Below are 23,274 nucleotides of genomic sequence, written 5' to 3' on the forward strand. Positions count from 1 at the left end.
CTCTTTTTTCCTCAGCTTCCTTCCTTGCCATCAACTTGTCTTCTATGTCACTAACTCGTTCTTCTATCTCATTAAACCTCGTCGTTAGGACCTCCATTTTGGATTGCATCTCATTTATTGATTTTTAATTTTGGCCTGATTAGGTCTAAATTCTGCAGTCACGAAGTCTCTTGATTCCTTTATGCTTTTTTCCAGAGCCTCCAGTAGCTTTATAACTGTGCTTTTGAATTGGCTTTCTGACATCGAATTGGAATCCCAATTCTGTAACTCTGTTGCAGTAAGTACTGTTTCTGATTCTTTCTTTTGTGGTGAGTTCTTCTTTCTAGTCATTTTGCTCAGTGCAGAGTGGCTATATAAGCAGGCTGAGTCAAGAATATCAACCACAACCTAAGTAAATTTCACCCTAGATGAATCTGAATACGTCAGAGGCCAGAAGTTGAAAACAAAGATCAGAATGAAATAAAACAAAAGGACAACTAAAGTGAAAAACAAATTTAAAACAAAGTAGTAAAAAATAAAAGGCCAAGAATCCCAAAGAAGAAGAGAAAAAAAAATAAAAAAAGAAAAGAAAAGGAGAAGAAAAAAAGGGGGGAACTGGGAGATGGTAGTGGTGATGAAGTTGTAGTGGAGGGAGAATGTAGTCTACCTGAGGGGTTCTAGAGGGTAATCCTTTTGGTTCTGAGTATATTAAGTTCTGTGTGTTAGAAGATGCTCAGTCCCAGATTTATATAAATCAGAAATACTTGTAGAGGGCCCCAACACTGAGCACCAAAATATAAATGACATAGAGGAGAAGGGTAGAATGGGAATAAGGAATCTCACAGAAGGAACCAGAATGGTATAACATTTGGTTCTAGGTACATGCTGGTCATGTTTTAGAAGGTATTAACTCCTGCCATTGTAGAACAAAATGAGGCAGAGAAAACAAAAAACACAAAACAAAACAAAAAAAAAAAATATCTTGTTTATCTCCCAAAATTAAGTTGAGTATGTTGAAAGGAATATAGAAATGTGAAATATATCTAGGACCTGTAATTGTAGAAATATGAAAGTCAAAAAGGAAGAAACTTAAAAATGAAGAGATGGTAAAATATTATAGTTAAGGTGGGAAAAGAAAAAAATTGGAAATTTACAGTCAACAAAAACAAGTTGTATTGGAAAAAGGAAGAAAAAACTATAGGAGAGATACTCGCAGGTTCTTTATACTGTAAATCCTTCGATTTCCCCTGGAGCTTTCCAGCGATGCTGGGTCATGAACTTGCTCTTCCCCTGTCCTTCCACCTGGTCTTCTGGGGGAGGGCCTGTGCTGATTCTCAGGTGTGTGCACCTGGGAGAGATGCTCTGCCCCCTGCCAGGTGCTGGGCTCAGTGGGAGCTGTTTATCCTGTGAGGCTCCCTGTTCCCTGGCAGCCCTGCTCTGTCCCAAGCACAGGGTGACACCAGGAGGAACAACAACACTGGTGGCGGCCAGGTCTCCAGCCCTGGAGTCAGCTCACCCAGTAACTACTGCAGCTCCCAGTCCGCACTGGCCTAGATGCTCGGAGGGGGGCGGGGGGAGGGTTGCTGACCTGCACAGCTTGGGGGCGCCTGGCAGCAGGAGAGTCCTTGCCGTCCTGTGCCCTCCCTGCCTCCACCTGTCCCGGGGGGACCGCTTTGTCCACTCAGAGCCCTGGGATCTAGGGCTTGTGCTGCTGGAATTGCGCTCCCGGGGCTGTGGCACCAGAAGGCAGCAGGGCGCAGCCCCTCCGCCCGGAGCCCCCGCCTGACAGACCAGCTTCTCCCCGAGGCCCCGCCAGGTGAGCTCCACCCCTTACCGAGCTTGGCCCAGTCTGTGGTGCGCTCTCCCCCTGGCGCACCTTCTCTGTTAGTGACTCCGGGAGACTGGAGGCCCCACCTCCCCTCCCGCGGTTCTGCCCGAGTTCCCTGATGAGCACTTTCTGTCTGGGAAGAATCCAGTACTGATTTTTAAAGTTCCTGCTTCCCCGGGGCGGGGCTTTCCTTTCCCCGAGGTTCTTGCCCCCAGCCTTAGCCTGGCTCCTCGCGGGGGCCCCTACCCCAACTGGATTCTTCTTTTTTTCTGCCTTCCTACCTTGTTAGAAGTGAAAACCCTTCTCTCTGTAGTGTTCCAGCTGTTCTCTCTTCAAATCTCAGGTCGAATTTATAGGTTTTCAGGATGGTTTTTAAGTTATCTAGGTAAGTTGGTGGGGACAGGTGAGGTGAGGACCCCACTCCTCTGCCATCTTGCCCCCTGTGGAATGTCTTAATACTACAAAAATATATTGGGACTAGAGGCTTAGAGTAGGAACTTAGGTAAAGCAATGGAACGACATGGAACTTCAAGTAGACAGATTTTTAAGGACACAGATTCTTCCCTTAGAATTTCTATGAGCTTTCCATCTGAGTGTGTAGTCATGCTTATACATTGGCACACCATTATGTTTGTTGATTTTCAAAACATATATTTAATCTGACTGTAAGATGCGGGAATTAATCTATATCTGGTATATTTTTATACCCCACTGCTTTTCACTTTGGTATTCATTAAGAAAGTGATTCTATTGTAAGATACCATGTATTAGCAATCTGACTTAGGTAAGAGGGTTATCCCTTTAAGCCTTGAAACGAGAATTTCATTTGAAAAAATGATGCTGTTGAAAATACCATCTTCATTGGATTGATAAGGATTTCAGTGAGAAAATCCACACAACGTGTTCAGCAGAGTGCTTAACAAATAGAGTGCTAGCTATTATTATGTGAGAGAAAATGTAGATGCTAAAAAGCATTGACTCTAGAGTTGAATGGCCTCAGTTTAGATCCAGCTCACTCATTGACATAATGTGAAATTAGATAATGATATTCAGGGGAGACTATTTCTGGTCACTCATTTCCACTTCTCTCTTTGGGTAAAGAGAGAGGGCTATATTTCCCTTCCCCACTGAGACTGGATTCAGCCAATTAGGTTTGGCTAATGAAATGTGAGCTCTATGGGTCACTTGGGGGCAAAAGCCTTACTGGCTCACTTGTGCTTAGAGTATTCCCTCATGCCTTTTCTCTCAGATAGTGATTCCTGTTTCAGCCTACATCCTGAAGATGAGGTAAAGCAGAAGAGAAAAAGCCAGTATAATTTAGGAATTACCTTTTGTTGCCTTTGTTTGCCTGTCCTAATTGATTCAAAACTTAATCTCCATAGCTTCATTTTAGTCATTCAGGAGACAAAAATAATAACCTATTAGGTTTTAGGTACCAAGCAACTGAAACTGATAATTTTCTGTCCTAATAATTGATCATTATTTCTTTGAAACTTTTTTTTTCACATGACTATTAGGAAACAACGAATCAATGAGTTTTCCCTTTCTGTGCTTCAAAAGTCTGGGCTGGCTATTCTGCAAATGCTATAGTGGTATATTTCAATCCTAGATGGATTTCTTAGAACCAACTTAAGCATAAAGAGGTGACTTTAATTCCTACCTCTGTCTGCATCTAACCAATATGTGATCTTGATCTTGGACAGGGCTTTTTTTTTTTTTTTTTTTTTTTTTTTTTTAACCTTTCTGGGTTTCTATTTCCTTATGTATAAACTAGAGCTAGTGTCAATAATCTCATGCAATATTGCAAGTTCTTAAAAAATAGTGTTAGCAAAAATGCCAAGCAGAGTGCCTGGCAGACACTAGTCATTTAAGAAGTAGCTCTTCACTTCCTATCCCACAAAACCAATACCTTTTCTTTATGTGTATACTATAAAGCAGCTCCTGGAGCATCATGAGAGAATGTTTTATACAGCACATGTATTTTGGGAAAATCTTAAATTTTCAGGATCCACAGGGTCCAGATTTCTTCACATCCAGAATATGTCTAGACTCAATTGACCCTAGGCAACACATGAAAAGTTCATGTTAGATGAGAAATAAAGCCACTGTTACTGCCAGAGAAGGCAGTTTCCACTACTCTATGACAAGATATTGCTTGGTGATTTGAACTTATTTTTAAATATCCATGTTGGTTTTTGTCACTAGCATTTCAAGATTTAGTGACATTTATGTGCTTTGATATGGGAAGACTTCTTGTTTCTATTAAATACATCTTTACAACCTAACATGTGTTTGGTACTTTGCATCATCATCTTTTTTAAATGCATGCATTCAGAATGGTATTACATTGCAGATCCACACTGCAAAGGAAACCAAGATCTGAGACAAGAGTGGTCCATATGTGGAAGTTAACAAAACTGGGGAAAAAAAACCATGATTTCAGAACCCATGATATATTCAGTTATGGTTTTTATGATACAAGGTTATAAAGTGGTGCTGTAGTTAAATGATTTTTACCACACATTCAGAATCTCCTGGAGGTAACAAAGCAAGAAACTGGAAAAGCTAATAACAAGTCAAGAATACTGTGTTTAATGGTTGTCATGACTTTAGCCACTACTGGCAAATTTGCAAAACCTATTACATATTTAAGGTGTTAACGAGACTAAAGATGGAATTCCTATTGCAATGTAATACTCATTTCAGATATAATGAACGAGTTCTTGGAAACGAAGTAGAATAAGTTCCTTGGAATTGGTAGAAGACTACAGGAAGCTATTAACGAAAGCTGACAGGCATTTGGAGTTGAGGATGAATTTGGACAGATTGTTGTTAATCAGATGATGGGAGACTTGAGAAGGGCTAACATGCTTAACATGTATCCAGATAATAACATAATGGGGAAAAAAATAACATGATTAATTTAAAAAGGAAAAAGTGTACTTGTCTTTGATCACCTTTTATTACAACACCTCCCAAACTGGCTGTGGGGCTGTGCAGCACACCTATGGATGTTTTACTAATAAATGCCCATCTCTGCTACTGGTGGGTGTGAGAATAATTTCTTTAAGGTTCCTCAGGCAGATTCTAATAGCTCTTGACTTTTTGCTCCATGATGAAAATGTATGCTCTTTCAAATGTATTTTCTTTTGAGCAAATGATGTAATATTTAATGAACTGGGTTTATATTCAAAGAATAATCCCCACACTAAAGCTATTTGATTACTAGCAATGAGTAGGATATTACAAATAAAATATTTAAATTATAAATTAACCCAAAGATGTATTTCATGAATCTTCTTGATTTTAAAAATAATTACTAGAATAAATAAAATTAAAAAAAATTAAAAACCAAAAACACAATTAGTAACATTAACATCTAAAAAATTCATATGTAATTTTAAAGATATTAGAGGTCATTTACCAGTTGTACACTTGTAAGAAAAGTCAACTTCGTAATTTGCATTTCTATAGTTGTAATGAATACTGTGTACCAGAAGGAATACTGTGTATAGTCACTCATGTCATATAGTGTTAGATTTCTCTGTTCACATTTATTATTTTGTTGAATGTTAACTGAGGCCTACCATGTGTAAATCAATAGGTTGAGTGCTAGAAATAGTACAGAAAACATTCAGCTGCAAAGCTTATCAACTCTGCTTGGGTATGTCAGGGATAGCTCTAGAGAACAGGAAATCCTTGGGCCGAATCTTACAAAGTGAGGTATTTTCAAATAAATGAAGGGGAATAAGTTTCCAGGGAAAGGGAAATGTGTGTTAAAAGAGATAAAACATGAGTATGGTGCATTTGGGGAACTGTGAATATATCAGAATGATAAGAGTGTAAGTTGTATATTTGTAAGGAAATAGCTAGGACCAAAGATTGATAGCAGTCAAGAGACAGATTAGAGATTGCCTTATATGAAATGATAAGAAATTTAGATTTTATGGTTTATGCAATATGGAACTATTCAAGGCTTTAAAGGAAGGAAGTAATGTGACATTTTGTGTTTTAAAAAAGATGATTTTGTAATAATGTGAAGGATGTAGTGAAGGAAAGAGGTGGGACAGATAAAAACTAGTTCAATAATCCAGAAGAGAGATGATGACTGGACCATGCTTAGTGTAGAGAAGGTGGCAGGGAAGGGGAGCACATATACAGAATTAAGGAGGTGTACTTAAGGTTTGGTATAATAGGAAAGATGGAAAGGCAGGAGAAATTTGACTACTATACTAAATGACTGAATGGATAGAGGAGATATTAATGAGGATAACATAGCAGGAGAAGCAACATTTTTGCAAGGTTTTCTTTTGCTTGTCTTTATTTCTCATTCTTCTTTTTTACATGGTTTGCAAAGATAGGTAGTATTGGTGCCTTGCATCCCTGAACATATATATATTGTTTCTTCTTTGGAGAAATAGAATCTATTTATTCCTCTCTTGCCCTAATTAGCCTCATGACCTACTTTGAGCTATAGACTGTGGCAGACGTGATAATATATTTAGGAAGCCCAATTGCTTCCACTTTTGCTCTCTTGGTGCCCTCAGCCATCATGTAAGTTGTTCAACTACTATGATGGAGAAAAATGCATAGAGAATCTAAAAGTAAGGGGTGGGGGAAGAATAACTCCTAGACATTCCAGCCACCCCAACAGAGACAGGAAACAGGTGAATGAATAGAACCTTCCTGGATACCCCAAGTCAAATCTCCCCCAGTCAACGTCACATGGAACAGACAAATTATCCAGACTGAGTCTCACTGATAATACAGATTTATGAGTGAATAAATTATGTTTTAAGCTATTTAATTTGGGGATAATTTTTTATATATTTCAATTAATAACAAGTAGTGCCTTTATTTCCCTCGCTCTCTCTTACTGAGATAAAATGATAGAGGTGGAAACAAAGGAAAACATTGTGATAACTGGGTTTTGTAAAACCTGATTTCCAAAAGGAGACCAATAGTTTCTATTCTTTCTCTTCAAACAAATTTCAGTGCTGCAAATTTCCTCCTATAATCTCTAAAGCAGACTATAAAGATACCATAAAACAGCATCTATATGAGAAACTCATAAGTAGCAAACCTTCAATGTTCAGGAGAAAACCTGAATTTGTAATATGTGGATTTTCATGAAATATGGGAATAACTCACAATATCTATGAATAATATCTTTTATGTATTCAAATAAAAGTTCATTACTAATACCTATCTCTAGAGAGAAAACTATAAACTATAGGACCAATGGAAAGAGTTACAGAGTTAAGGACAAGAAGTAGAATTTTTTCATCTTAGGTATGCTATTTTTCATCCTTTAAATATTCATTACAACTATAGAAATGCAAATTATGAAGTTGACTTTTCTTACAAGTGTACAACTGGTAAATGACCTCTAATATCTTTAAAATTACATATGAATTTTTTAGATGTTAATGTTACTAATTGTGTTTTTGGTTTTTAATTTTTTTTAATTTTATTTATTTATTCTAGTAATTATTTTTAAAATCAAGAAGATTTCATGAAATACATCTTTGGGTTAATTTATAATTTAAATATTTTATTTGTAATATCCTACTCACTGCTAGTAATCAAATAGCTTTAGTGTGGGGATTATTCTTTGAATATAAACCCAGTTCATTAAATATTACATCATTTGCTCAAAAGAAAATACATTTGAAAGAGCATACATTTTCATCATGGAGCAAAAAGTCAAGAGCTATTAGAATCTGCCTGAGGAACCTTAAAGAAATTATTCTCACACCCACCAGTAGCAGAGATGGGCATTTATTAGTAAAACATCCATAGGTGTGCTGCACAGCCCCACAGCCAGTTTGGGAGGTGTTGTAATAAAAGGTGATCAAAGACAAGTACACTTTTTCCTTTTTAAATTAATCATGTTATTTTTTTCCCCATTATGTTATTATCTGGATACATGTTAAGCATGTTAGCCCTTCTCAAGTCTCCCATCATCTGATTAACAACAATCTGTCCAAATTCATCCTCAACTCCAAATGCCTGTCAGCTTTCGTTAATAGCTTCCTATAGTCTTCTACCAATTCCAAGGAACTTATTCTACTTCATTTCCAAGAACTCGTTCATTATATCCTATCCCTTCTTTTTCAATATAGCCACCATAATTTTTTTAATGTTTTCCTTAACACAGTATTAACCTTTCCATTTTATTAATTTCTAAGTCCTTGCTTTTGCCCATAGTAAAATTATTTGCAGGACAAAATAATCAGTCCAATGATCTAAGTCTTTGCTACTTTTCTGGCCAGTGGGACTCAGTATAGTATTTCTACAAAGCAGAAATTCAGTTTTCGAGTTTGAATGAATGATCAGGGAAGAAGTTTGTTATGACAATATACGTGGTTCTCTGAGCCTTTGCATGTGTGACATCAGGTGTGAGTCTGAACTGTCAGGCTTAATAGTAGGACCAACCCTGTGGTCTCTAAGAACCCTTCCAGTTCTAATGTTTTATGGCTGATAATTTCTGAGATTTTCTGCTGAACTTCATCTGTATGCTCTCTAGCATCAAGTTGTATTGATACATTGCTATAATAAATCTTTATTAAATCTCTTAAATGGCAGGCATATTTTTGTGATATTAGAAAGAAATATGAATGAAAAAAGCTCCTTTTCTCAGGAAGTTTGTATTTTAGTAGACAGATCATTGGGGGCAGAGATAGACAATAAACTAAGCAACCAAATAAGTAATCTTACCAATTACCAGTTGGTTAAAGAAGACATAGTGGTACATACTTCATTTTGACCAAGTTCTGAGTGATAAAATGTTAGCTCTGCAAAGACTGGGTAAATAACATTCCAGACACCATAAAGATTCTAAGGAGCTTTTAGTGTAATAGAAAGAACACTGTGGAATCAGATGTATCTTCAGGGAGAGGGAGACAGGCACTAGAGAAAGTCAAGCTAAGCATAAACCAGATCATCACATGTAGTTTTAAAGTGACAGAAAAAGACTATATTTATTTTAAATATGACAAAGAGGAGAGTGGCATTACTCAAAAAGTTCACTTTTAATAATAATCATTTCTATGCCAGTACTTTTTGTTCCCCTTAAATATCAATATCAGGAATTGCTTTTAGGCAAATATTTAAGACCTGTATTATCTTATCACACAGAATAATTTCAGTCCAGATGTCTGTCATCTATAGTATATTATTAACATTGTTTCTAGGATTCATAAATTGAAGGAAGGGAGGGGATGTTTAATTATATTTTCTTACAGATTTGAATCAAAATACAAATGATTTAAATTTTAAATGATAACATTTTTCAACTTCAAGCCACTAAAAATAGTGGCTATGTAATTTTTGTAGGATAAACCAAAGAGTTAGTTACCTTTCAGAGTGCTGTTTTATTCTACCTCCTGAAAACCTTTCCTATATATCTGTACTGACTCTCAGATACAAAGGATTATATAACATTTTTTCTCAATTCCTTTTCAATTCATATAATGACTTCTGTAATAACTGAGAATATTTTTATTTTATTTTATAATAGCTAAATGTCAGTTTGATATTACTTCTCATGCCCTTGGAAAACATAAATTGGATTTACACACAATACATACCCAGAGTATAGGAGTAACTGTTACTAGAAATCCTCTGAAATATTTACCAAGTCTGTTTTTAGTGTTCCACTATAGGGATTGTTAACATTTGGTTAGGCAATTATTACTCACTTATCTTGCTTGACTAAACGTTTTGTCTTTTCATTGCCTATATCCTTTGTGTCCATAAGTTGGGTAGCTTCTCTGTCTCCTCCCCCCAAATTTATCAATGCTTTGACAATATTTGAGAAAAATAACAATGTATAAGTTTTTATCTGCTTTTTTAAATTAAGTTTTTTATTTTAATTCCAGTGTAGTTAACCTACAGTGTTATACTGGTTTCAGGTGTATAATATAGTGACTCAACAACTCTATACATCATTACTCAGTGCTTGTCATAAGTGTACTCTTAATTCCTTTCTCTTTCACTCACCTCCCTCTGATATGCTTTATTTAAAAAAAATACCCTGAGGTAAAGTTATTATTTATTTTTCAACAAGAACTTTTTTACTTGAAACATACTTCAAAATACATGATTTTAAAAGATATATATAAAATGTTCCATCCAAGAAAAAAAGAACACACAGTTTCTTCAAGTACACACAGAAGAATCCCCTGGTTAACTGACAATACAAAGTGACATAACAAATATTCCAATTTAAGAAGACTGAAATCATATCAAGTATATTTTCCAACTACAATAGTACAAAACTAAAGATCAACAATGAAACAAAATTAGAAAAAAAGAGAAAAAAAAAAGCTGGAAAATCTACAATGTATATATTGAATATTTAATATGCAAATATTAAGACACTACTGTACAGGCAATGAGCCAAATAAGAAATTCAATAGCAAATCAGAATATGTCTCAAAACAAAAGAAAAAGAAAATACAATATTCCAAAACCTATGGAATGCAGCAAACACAGGTGTTAGATGAAATATATGCTATCAATGCTTGTATTAACTTAAAAAAATTCATTTTCTTTATAGATTTTATTTATCTATTTGAGAGAGAGAGTGAAAGAGTCTGCGTGGGAGGAGCAGAGCCAGAAGCAGGCTCCCTGTAGAGCAGGGAGCCCAACATGAGGCTTGATCCCAGGACCTCAGAATCATGACCTGAGCTGAAGGCAAATGCCCAACAGACTGAGCCACCCAGGCACCCCAGTAGAAAAAAGTTCAAATAAATAGCTTAAGATTATACCACAAAGAACTAGAAAAAGAAGAAACTTAGCTGAAATTTAGCAGAAAAAGGAAATACCAAAGAAAAATCAGAAATAAATAAAATGAGGCCAGAATAAATAAAAACATAACTTTGAAAGTAATCACCAGTTTTTCCAAAATAAATAAATAAAATTGGCAATTCTTTAATTTTAAGAAAAAGAAAAGAGAGAAGACTCATAAACCAAAATGATAAATAGAAGAGAAAAACAGTAAAACAAATAACCACAGAAATACATAATGTGATAACAGATTACAATAATTATATAGTAACACATCATATAATGAAAGAAGAAACCTAAAGACTCACAATTAACCACAATCAAATCATGAATCTTAAATCCAAGAAACAGGAAATTTTCTTAAACCAATAACAAGAATGAAAGTTGAATTAGAAATCAAAAATCTCCCTGCACAGAAAAGCCCAAGACCACATGGTTTCATTGTTAAATTCTACCACACATTTTAAAAAAATAATTAATGATAACCTTTGTCAAAATCTTACAAATAATAGAAAGGAATGGGAAAATTCAACATCATTTCATGAGGCCAGTATTACACAATAGACATCCTCCAAGAAGAGTGAACAATCTCCCCACTGTCTGCCCCAGCTCACCACTTCCATACTGTCTGCCCGTGCGCTGCTTGTCTGCCCTGTCTCCAGGAGCAGGGCAGTGCTCTCCTGGCTCCACCACAGCCAAGGTTACCAACCATCAAAACTCTAAGCTTTAAGCCCTACTGGTTGCAAGAACCCATGAAATTCAGCCCCTCTCATTTTCCAAGTCAATGCCTTTTGGGAAATGTTCTCCTTGTGCGTTCCCTTGTGTGATCCTTTCTCTCTCACCCTGCTCCATGACCATGGCTGCCTCCCCTCCACAGCACTTGCAATCCATTTCTCCCTTAAACCATATCTTCACGGTTCCTACTTCCTTCTTTTTTTTTTAAAAGATTTTATTTAGTCATTCATGAGAGACACACAGAGAGAGAGAGAGAGAGAAACAGAGAGAGAGACACACAGGCAGAGGGAGAAGCAGGCTCCATGCAGGGAGCCCGATGTGGGACTCCATCCCTGGACTCCAGGATCACGCCCTGGGCTGAAGGCAGGTGCTTAAACCACTGAGCCCCCAGGCTGCCCTTCCTACTTCTTTCTATCCCTTTAGTTGTGGAGCTTGTTCTGTCACTCTTCAGGCCAATTTCTGGGGTGTTCAGGATGATATGATAGTTATCTAGTTTTGTACATGGGACGAGATGAGCCCAGCATCCTCCACTCCACTGCCATCTTTGACGCCTCTCATGTTTCATCTGCTTTAAGATATTACCAAATTCTATCTGTTGCATTTAATCCTATAAAACCAAAACTACTTGCAGATGATAAGTGTCTGTGTGGTAGTTTTGGGAATCAGCATGCAATAGTTTATCCTGAGGATTTTTGGAGTTTTTAGCAAATTGACCAAGATGGATTGATAACCTATTGAGTTAAAGATACATGTCAGGTGTTGAAGGGAGGGTAATGGGTTAATAGTTATTTAAATGTTTAAGTCATAGCTGTGACCTCAGCTTTGTAGTATCATTGAAAAGATGAGAAAAGCCTGACAGAAAATATGGGAGACAAGGCACAGGATGGAATGGGAATTCAGAGACCTACCTTTGAATCCCAAGTCACTAAAACTCTCATACCCTGTAGCTATAAAAACCAACCAGTCAAATTAATTAATGCTTAACATCCTTCCCAGGTTTAATATTCTAAGGACTTCCCAAGAAAGGTAATTCAAAGATGCTGGCATTAACTTCAGCTTTGGCAGTCTGACATATCTGAAAACACCAACTGATTCCAGCAGCATGACTGAATTACAGACCAGACATTACACATTGCCATTTCTAACCTAGGTGATAAATGATAAAATACATACTGAACACACAACTTCAGGATATTGGGCCTGCTGGGGAAGAGGGGGCGGGGGGGACTTCCAGAATGGCAACATAAGGAATTCTATGGACTCACTGTCCAGGAAATAGCCATAATTGGTAAAAATTGTTTTGTATTTAAAGTAAAGTCCCTGGAAATGTTTCTGAGGATATACATCAAAGGAAGAAACATGTATTCAAGAAAACCTGTAATTCAGTAAGAAGACTGAGAGTCAGTGGTACCTGTTCCCTCCTTAATCTGTCCTCAACTTACCATAATAACAGAAGCTCTAATTTAGCCAGGTATAGCCAAGAAAAACAGTTCCCCTTTCTGTCAACCTCCAGGAAGGGATAGACTATTTCATTACTAAAGATAGTCTGCTAACATTTTTCACTCCTCATCCCCAGCTCCAAGGTGCAGAGTTTAAATTCCTGGCCACAATGGCCAAGAAATTGAAAGCTCCCTTCTTTCACCCATTCCCCATTTGTAGGTCAGAAGTCAATCCCAGCAGAGGCAGGCAAAGATTTTTGAGAGTTTCACTGCCCTTACCCCTGCTCACTCAGACAGCAGAGGTTCCATATTGGGAGAAGCAAGCCAATGAAACCAGAGGATACTGTCCCATCCCAGTGCTCTGGTCATATACCAGTATCACTCTAAGGATAGCAAACCACTGTCCCCATACCCAGTGCCAGTGCAGGAGCTCACACACTCTGATCAAGGAGAGGAGGCTGTGCATAAAAACAGAGGTCTGAAGGTCTCCCCAGGACCCAACATTATTTGAAACGAAAAGTGGGAGATTTCAAACCTAAGTGTGCTCTTAGCAGCAATGGCCATTTTGGTGATATGCAATTAACAGCAACGAGCTCAACCAAAGTTCAGCAAATTTACCAGAGAGAATAGAAGAAAGAGATAAGAACAGCCATCCTGGGCAGTAATTAGGTCATTATGTCATGAATGGGATCAGTGCCCTTATTAGGGAGACACAAGAGAGATGATGTTTCTCTGCTATGTATGGATACCACAAGAAGGTGGCCATGGGTAAACCAGGAAGAGAACTCTATGAGCTAGTGCTCTGATCTTTGACTCTCAGCCTCCAGAACTATGATAAATAAATATTTATTGTTTAAGCCACCCAGTCTATGACATTCTGTTAACACAGCCCAAATGGACTAAAACGCAGAGGCTTCCATGAGTTTTATTGTAATCACAAACTGATGAATTTCCTTATCCAGCCCTTCTTAGGAAAGAAAACGCTATAAAGACCAGGTAGACAGAGGCTGAGTGATAGTGGGTGTAGATGATGATGAGGAATCAGGACATGCGAAAAGGAAGAAGTAGAGATTTAAAACAAATTCACTGAAGGATGTGTATATGCTTACGTGTAGATGGGGAGAATTGCAGTTCATAGCTGAAGGAAAAAATCTCAGATAACCACTACCAATGCATTAATACCATTCTAGACAGTAATTAAAAAGAAACTTGTTTGACAAAAATGATATTAAGTGAATCAAATGAAAGAAACACACATTAATACTCAGAAAATATATAGTCAATAGATTTTCTTAAATGTTGCCAGTCTATCCCAGATATTTCCTGTATGAACTCATTCAAATTACAGGTGACCTTATAAGTAGTTCCTGGAAAAGCTGCATGGTATATCAATTTTTCTGGGTATATTTTGAGAGTATAGAGAAGTGTTTTATTACTGTTGTGATATGGATATTATGGACATATATTCCACCTTACGTGGTCATCAATGATGATTTAGGAAACATAATTTTGCATTTTTGGGCCCCAGTTTCTTTTTCAGCCAATAAAAAAACCTCTACATTTCTAACTCCTAGTTTACTCCAATGGACTTTTTGTTCATAACAGGCTTTTCCAACTCCTCCCTTTCCTCTATAAAAAGAATATTCCTCTCCGTTGTTCTCCAGTCTTGCCCATAGCTTTGCCATAGCTTGCATATCCTGAATTGCAATTCTCTGCTATTCCTGAATAAACCCATTTTTGATAGTAAAATAAGATATTTAAGATATAGAGCCTGGCTTTAGGGGTTGGAGGGTATATTATAATATAGATTTCTTTAGGCTTTTGTGTGGACATAGGTTGTCTCTATGGGCTACTGCAAAGAAGGATATGTTAGTGTTCTACCAAACAATGACACTCATTAAGCAGGATTCCTTTGGCTTAAAGCAATAATTTTAATTAGCATAAGCTTATGCAAATATCAGTTTGTAAAAATGACTTCTGAATTGCAGTAAGGAACTAAAAATGTCCTCAGTTACCCATATCTGAAGTGGTATCATTAAGTAGCAATTCAAAATAGAGAGAAAATAAAAGAACTCAATTGTGTCATTAGCTTCAACATATTTCTTTGACATTAACATATTTTGATATAGCAACTCCTAGTTCCCTCTACTCTGCTATTTGTCCTATAGTATCTTAGAAATAACAAAAGTTGTAAGCAAAATAAAATTAAACTATGTTTCCAAGAATCACTAAAGATTAAAGATTAAAGAGTTCTAGTCAGCTACTTAAAATATAAAATGGCTCTAAGATAACAGACACAACTAAAAACGCAGAGTCTAGGAAAAGCATTTCAGGAAATGTGGCAGTTTAATGTAATTATTATAGAAAAGAAACACAAAATTCTTCAGAATAATATTAAGAAATAAATGCTTAAATAAGAGAAAAAGCTTTTCAGCAGTAACAATATATAACAAATTTTAAAAAAGATTTCTGTAAACTATTAAACTGGTTTTAGTAAAATAAATGTGCATTTAAATGAGATATAATATATTCTTACTAAATATGCAAAATCCAATTCCTATGCTGGTGAGAACATATGAACTACGTACGTACTGTCATAAGAGTTTAGCAAGTGGCAATAAAAATTCTTATGACATTTTTGGAAAGTAAACTTGCTGTGCATTTCAAAAGCCATGAAACAGATCATATGTTTTGCCTAGAAGTTCATTAGAATTGTGTCAAAGTAATAATCAAAGAAATTTAAAGTTACTGTTAGGGGCGCCTGGGTGGCTCAGTCCCATGAGCATCTGACTCTTGGTTTCAGCTCCGGTCATGATCTAAAGGTCTTGAGGTTGAGCCCCTGGTTCCACGTTCAGCAGGGAGTCTTTTTGAAATTTTTTCCCTCTGCCCCTCCCCCTGCTCATGCTCTCTCTTTCTCTCTCTCTCTCTCTCTCAAATAAATAAATAAGATCTTTTTAAAGAAATGTAGTATAAAAGATAATTATTTATATAACACAATTTAAAACATGCATATGTTATATCCAGTAAAGAAGCCACAAGTAAACATATGAGCATTCTATTTGTTACTGTGCTATTCATATAGACTTAAAATAGTTATTCATATAGATAAGGTCTGGGAGGGAACTAACACAAAAATGCAAACAATGGTTATGTTGGGGGTGTGGCATCATTCAAGATCCTCTGTTCCTAGTATCCAAGTTCTCTTTAATCTTGTTACATATTTATAAATTGATAGGGTTTACATACACAAGCATAAGAAGCAAGTAGAGGATCCAGGTGTGCATTCATTGTATTCACTTGCTATATAAGATAAGAAGCAATGGTAAAGGGTATGAGAAGAAGAGAATGAACACATTTCTTAAAACTTTATAGAGCTGTCAAACTGGTCAGAAATCATTTGCTAAAATGTAGTATGAGTCCTTTCTTGGTTTCTTTTTTATTGTTTCTATCATCTACGGATTTGGCATAACAAAATTATGATGATTCACTGTTATGCTGTAGAGAGCTTTATAATGTATATGGAAAAATCTTAATAATGTTTGGAGCTTAGGGGTCTGTGAGAGACCATGGGAAATTGCTTCTGAGACCATAGTGAAAAGTGAACCTCATTTAGAGAGACTGAGCAGAGGATACTATGGATAAAAGCAACTGAAATCCAGAATTTAGAATGACAGGTCATCATAGAAGTTAAAAAATGCATTTAGCTCATCCAGATGTGCTATATTCACTCAATTTTGAGGGACTGTTAGTAAGCAAAGCACATATTGCGTTACGCTTCTTGGTGTTTTCATTATTTGTCTAGGGGACCAAGTAGAAATTTTCTCTTGAAAGAGAAACTGTGTTAAACACTTATAAAAATAAACCAAGTTAAGTCTTATCTCTGCCAGGTGGAAGTCAGTATTAATATCTAACAGGAGATGAAGCTCAGAGAGGCAGTTATATCCTTCACTGGATGGATAGAAAACCAACTTTATAGCCTGTCAAGGCATATTGTATCAGTGCAAATGAGGTCCTACCTCTGGGTAGAAGTATTTTTACATTAAAGTCCAAAAAAGCCAGTAGTCTCTCTTGAATAGGTTTGAATAATAATCATTAAGGTGTGCAAATATAAGAGGAAAAAGGGCTTAGTTTAATTTTTTATTAGGTCTTTCTTAATTGCATATCTCACATGTATCCAGTCTTCTGGCCCAGAGTGGAAATTAATAATTTTATGAAGTGAGATGGGGATTCCATAATTTGCAAACAAAACTGGTGTTGGGCAGTCAATATCAGACGATTTTGTCTTTTCACTTCCTGGAAAGATCAACAGTGAAAATCTTTCAGAGACTAATTTTATAAATACATAAATGGGAACAGACAGGTTAAATGACTTATTCAAGTTTACATGTCTAATTATGGTAGAAGAGGACTAGAAACTCATAGTTTTTCTCTCAAGTAGACTTTGAAAACACTTGTATAAACTAAAAAGACTACGTTTATGTAGGACTTATAGATTCAGTAATAAATGGTTACCTCTTGCTTGAGGGATTTAGTGGAGTAGAGAGAGTATTGTCATTGACTGCTAACTGGCTTTAAGATAAAAAATAAGAAAAATCACTTCTCTGAATTGCCAACAGTGGACCTTAAAGCTACAAGCAGCCAAATTCGTTATGTTAATAGCTGAGTGAAAGAAAGAGCAAACTTTCTGTATCTATGGGCAGCTATTAGTTACCGTGAAGAGTAAAATAAATCCAGAAATCATCCCAACAATTGTTAGACATTAAAGAGAAAACATGATCCTCCTACATATAGGCCCTCCTTATCATTATATTTGTGTTCAATGACTTCTTTGCAATGGACAGATATTTGACAAATATTCACCAAGAATTTTCTGTGTGTCAGGTTAAGTGCAATAAATAATACTAAATGTGAGCAATGCACAGTTCTTCACCTTAAAATTACAGCTTTTATGTGAATATTTGTAAATATGTGAAAGGGAGAAGCACAATTGATGGATGAGGAAAAATATATCCGTTTGTGGAAAGCACTGAGTTATAAAAAATTGTGAGAACAAGATGAAAACAAATGAAGTTGACTGAGAAGGGAAAACCAAAGAGTAAGGACATAAAAGCAGGTGAACCCAATTTGTCAATTATAAGGCCCACTTCAGCTACGATATAGTCTAAAAGAAACATTGCTGCCCATTGCTTAAGAGACAGCCCTACAATGGTTGTTCAAATCATTTCATCTTAATGCCGTTTACTGACTCAGAGTTGCTAAGCAGTTATTCCATAATATAGCCAACTAAGTATTATGGGAACTAGTTGAAAAGAATGAACTGAGACTACCTTATTCTCTCTATGGAATTATATTGGGCAAACCAGAAAAAAATAAGAAATCAAGAAGAGTAGCTAAAAATTCCAGAGAGAGGACAATGGATAGAAGTGGGTCTAAGAATTACCAGAGTAACCCAGAGGCATAAGGAGACAGGCACTATGGGGTGGATATACAACACAAAGAGTAGATGAAACAATAAATCAGTAGACTATGAGATGAAAATGGAATCATCAAGCAGAAAATATGAGAAATGCCATAAGAAAGAGTTCCCGTAGTTAGGATGTGGTTACTCCCTACAGCTTGCTCCTCCCTCCCTTCCTTCCTTCCTTCCTTCCTTCCTTCCTTCCTTCCTTCCTTCCTTCCTTCCTTCCTTCCTTTCCTCCTTCCCTCCTTCTCATCTCCCTCCCTGCCTCCTTTCTTCCTCCTTTCCCACTTCCCTCCTTCTTTCCCTCCTTCCCCCCTCCTCCTTCCCTCCTTCCTTTTTTCTCTATTTGAGGAAAAAAGCACATGACAGTAAATTTATCATCTTAACCATTTTTAAATGTACAATTCAGTAATGTTAAGTATTTCACATTATTTGCAACATATCTCTAGCACTTCTTCATCTTGCAAAACTGAAACTCTGTACTCATTAAACACTAATTCTCCCTCCCTTTGCCCAGCTCTTGGCAACACTCTTTCCACTTTCCATTTCTATGATTTTGTCTATTCTAGATACTTTATATGAGTGAAATCATAGAACATTTGTCCTTTTGTGTCCCTACAGATTTCTTGAGTTGTGTGGTTTTCCAGTCTGACTCAATTTGGGTCTAAATGGCTCATTGTAACAGGTAGGAAAACAAATAGCCGTCCTTGAAAAATAAAACAATATAAAAAACCAAGTAGTCCTGAGCAAGATTTTCCTATTCCATCTAGAAAATAATTGAACCATGCACTTTGAAATGCTGATTTATTCAACAAAATAATATTTTGGGGAAGTACATGAGCCCAAATGATGGATTAGGCATTGGAGTTTAAGTGAGATTGAAATAAATACATCCCACTTTTTCTTTGTGCCAGGAAAAAAAAAACTTTTTAAAATACTTTATTGATTTTAAAGTAAGCTTAATGTATTTTAACTGAGCTTAGAGACTTGAGGGAGAATGCAACTAATGATGGATTTTTTAATAATGTTTTCATAAAACATTAAAACAGGTCTTAGTTCCACTCATCTTTCACAATGACAATACTCCTTGCTAGATTAATCTTAAAATAAACTTGATGTATTTTAATCCTGTGTGAAGGTTTCAAATATGTGTTACACTGTATTTTAGTAAAATGTATAAATGATGACCTCGGTAAGCAATACTGTATAATACAAAGATACTGCTGAGCTCACTGGCCATAATAGAACTGAAGTTATCAACTACCCTGCAAGCTTTGAAAGAGTCCTCCTTTTCATCATGCTAAACACATTTTTAAAAAATTTCCTCTGCTTTGGCAAAAGTAGACTATTTCACACACTGTGAGAATTTGTAATTAGAGTTTACTTAGAAAGCATATTAAGTGTTATTAGAGAGCTTTTGTGCAAGTGTTAATGAACATACTGTATTTAACCATCATCAGACAGATCAAACACAAGAGACTAATGTTCTAAAGTAAGCAACTTTCAATAATGAGAATGTGCTAGTAATTATAGTGTTGTCATTGTAAGGAGGAGACTTACTCCATGCCATTTATATTAAACTAATTTTTTTAAAGCCTCTTACTAGTGATATAGTTGGATGATGTCTATTAAAGTAAGCTCCTAAGAGGTGACCTTTGGGGAAATTGTATGGGTTGTTATAAGAGAAAAATGAGTTTGAAAAGAAAAAAAAATTATCTGATTACATGAAAGACTTTTCACAAATAATTGACAACTAAATATTTGGAAGGTTTTACCTCTGGTCTTTTCAGGATCATTGTGAACCTATTCAAGTAAGTGACCTTGATCTGGGACTGTTGGACCAGATGACAAGGGGAGGAGGTAGCTAACTTCAAGTGATGTAGGAGATCAGGATGTACATAAAATGGATGGTATAAACCAATGATGTATGGGATGTAGGAAAAGGTGAGGAATGGAAATGATGCAACACTCCCTTTGGGACATTAATTCCTCTCCTGGGAATCAAGGTCAAAGGGATAAGCTTCTTTGTAAGCAAAGGAATAAGCAGTACACATATTCCTATGATCAACTGGGTCAGGGAAAGCTTCCTTCAGACCTAGAAACCAAGTTCCTCTCAATTCACTGATTGTTCCCTATTACTCGGTATTTCTCCAAGACGTGAGAGCAATTAAAATGTTCTTAAAAACTCATAGATGAATATTGCACTCAGTCCTCTAAATATTGTGGCTCATATCAGATTGTCATGACAGAAAGAAGAGATACATTTGTGCAATGGCTCAGAAAACTTAAACATAATAGAAAATAGGTCAGTGAAAAGCTTCTTTAAATTTAAAATTATAAAAGTATAAAGAACTAATATAGTTATTCTAGGTTGAAGCAAGCCCATTTACTAAAAAAGCTTATTTAAGTGAATTCCGTATTGAAAAGAAATTGCCCAGGTAGGCTCAAAAATGAGAACTTAAAATATGTTTTAACTCAACACCAAAAAAACCCCACAAAAACCCCAAACCCAAATAATCCAAGTTGAAAATAGACAGAAGACCTGAATAGATATTTTGCCAAAAAAGACATATAGAAGGCCAATAGACACATGAAAAGATGTTCAACAACAGTAATTATCAGTGAAATGCAAATCAAAGGCACAATAAAGTATCAACTCACACCTGTCAGAATGGCTAGAATTAAAAACACAAGCAACAACAAGTACAAGTTGGTGAGGATGTGGAGAAAAAGCAACCCTCATGCAAACTAGTCCAGGCACTATGGAAAACAGTAGAGAGTTTTCTCAAAAAATAAAAAACAGATCTACCATATGATCCAATAATCTCACTACTGGGTATTTACCCAAAGAAAGTGAAAACACTAATTCAAAAAGACATTTGCACCCCTATGTTTACTGCAGCATTATTTACAATTGCTAAGATATGGAATCAACCAAAGTGTCCATTGATATAAAAATAAAGAACACATTATATATATATATATATATATATATATATATATATATATATATATATAGAGAGAGAGAGAGAGAGAGAGAGAGAGAGAGAGAGAGAGAATGAGATCTTGCCATTTGCGGCAACGTGGATGGACCTAAAAAGTATTATGCTAAGTGAAATAAATCAGAGAGACACAAATATCATATGATTTCACTTAAACATGGAATTAAAAAACAAAACAAATGAATAAGCAAATAATAAACTAGAAACAGACTCACAAATACAGAGAGCAAACTGATGGTTGCCGGAGGGTGTAGGAGGGGGATGGGCAAAATGAGTGAAAGTGAGTGGGAGGTCCAGGCTTCTAGCTACAGAATGAATAAATCACAGGGATAAAAAGTAGAGCATAGGGAATACAGTCAATGGTACTGTATAGGGCAGCCCAGTTGGCTCAGCGGTTTAGTATTGCCTTCAGCCCAGGGTGTGATCCTGGAGACCAGGGATCTAGTCCCATATCAGGCTCCCTGCATGGAGCCTGCCTCTCCCTCTGCCTGTGTCTCTGCCTCTGTGTGTGTGTGTGTTTCTCATGAATAAATAAATAAAAATCTTTTTAAAAAACGGTGCTGTATAATGGTACTGTACTCATAAGATGGTAGCTACACTTGTGCTGAGCATAGAATAAGGTATAGATTTGTGGAATCACTATGCTATACCCCTGAAACTAATGTAACATTGTGTGGCAATTATATAACTGCAAACTTCACAATAACATACTTGTAGAAAGAAATGGAAACTATAAGACAAAATTTTTTGAAGAACTAACAGAACCAAATAAAATTCGAGTAGAAACTAGTCCAATTCTATCATTTTATGCATAAAGAGGTTAAATCCCTTAGACGTAAAGCTAGTTTGTCCTAGATCATACCAAAGCGATCACAACTCAAATTTATCAAGTTATCTTTTTTAAAGAAAATTTGTTTATTTATTTTTAGGAATCTCTACACCCAGCATGGGACTTGAACTCACAACTCTGAGATCAAGAGTCATACGCTCATCTGACTGAGCTAGTCAGGTACCTCAAGGTATTTCTTTTTAAAAAACAAAAATGAGGAGGAAGAGTATGAAGGAAGGAAATACAGAGACATAATGTAATGTAGGAGCAAAGCAGGTAAGATCAAGACTAGGAATTTAATGAACTGGAAGGACCTGAAAAACACCAAAGATTCAGAAAATCGTGTTGAAGAAGTCAAGGCAAAATGTTACAGGCATTCTTAATTGAGGATGCTAGTAAGTCTTCCGGAAAATTGGCATCAGTACAAGAGACAATAGGGAGCAACACTGAAAATTCTCATTCTGGGAAGATACTCTTTTCTCTGGATAAAAGTGTAAGAAATGCAGCCCACAGATATTACTAACAGGAGACAGGCTCAGAGCCTCTGCATGAGTGCCAGTTCTGTCTGAGCAGGAGTAGAAGTGCATAGAATTCTTGAGTCTATAATCAATTAGAGAACTTAGTAAATCAAAACCCTCAAACTCTACCCATTATTTGTTACTAGGCTAGAAACAAAATACATTAAAGAAAATAATTAATCTTTTTTTTTCCTTTTACTCTGCTAGAAAAGAACATGAAATAGCCATACATGCTAATGTATGTTTACCAAAAATATGTGGAAATAAATTCCCTCTACCAATAAGAAACTAAAAAGCTTTTTTAGAAACACAGGGTAGCCAAGTATATATCATCATTTTCTTGATTTGTTGCATAATATAAGGCCAAAACTTTTAATTTTTGTATTGAATTTAAAAGGTATACTTTTCTATAAAGATCCTAAGAATCACCTGATTTAATTCTTAGCTATAAATTCTGTGATAAATTTCCAGGGTTTCAATTTTAAAAGGGCAATATCATACAATATAACTTTTATGTCTTAATTTTGGCATAATAAATACTACTGTAATGATTTCAGAAACACTTCTCGTCAATCTCCAGTCTCTGGAGTGGGTTATTATTAAAAGGCACCAACAGAGATATGACATAACATACTGATTCAAATGCCATTATTTCAGCATATACAATTGTTTGGCCAAGACTGAACTAAG

General features: G+C 36.0%; 1 long non-coding RNA gene across 3 annotated transcripts in view; it reads left to right on the forward strand.

The window, feature by feature from the left end:
• Positions 1-23,274, forward strand: part of LOC111097385 — a 233,827-nt gene that overhangs the window by 169,342 nt on the left and 41,211 nt on the right. For 2 of the 3 annotated variants that reach the window (XR_005364526.1, XR_005364527.1), the window contains exon 3: positions 22,167-22,246. This is a non-coding gene — a long non-coding RNA (uncharacterized LOC111097385). Of the gene's footprint in view, positions 1-18,853; positions 18,921-22,166; positions 22,247-23,274 lie in introns of those variants that run through there. The other variant, XR_005364528.1, reaches the window with a different exon arrangement.

The sequence above is a fragment of the Canis lupus genome, chromosome 9 (assembly GCF_011100685.1).
Source record: "Canis lupus familiaris isolate Mischka breed German Shepherd chromosome 9, alternate assembly UU_Cfam_GSD_1.0, whole genome shotgun sequence".
Taxonomy (NCBI): Eukaryota; Metazoa; Chordata; class Mammalia; order Carnivora; family Canidae; genus Canis; species Canis lupus.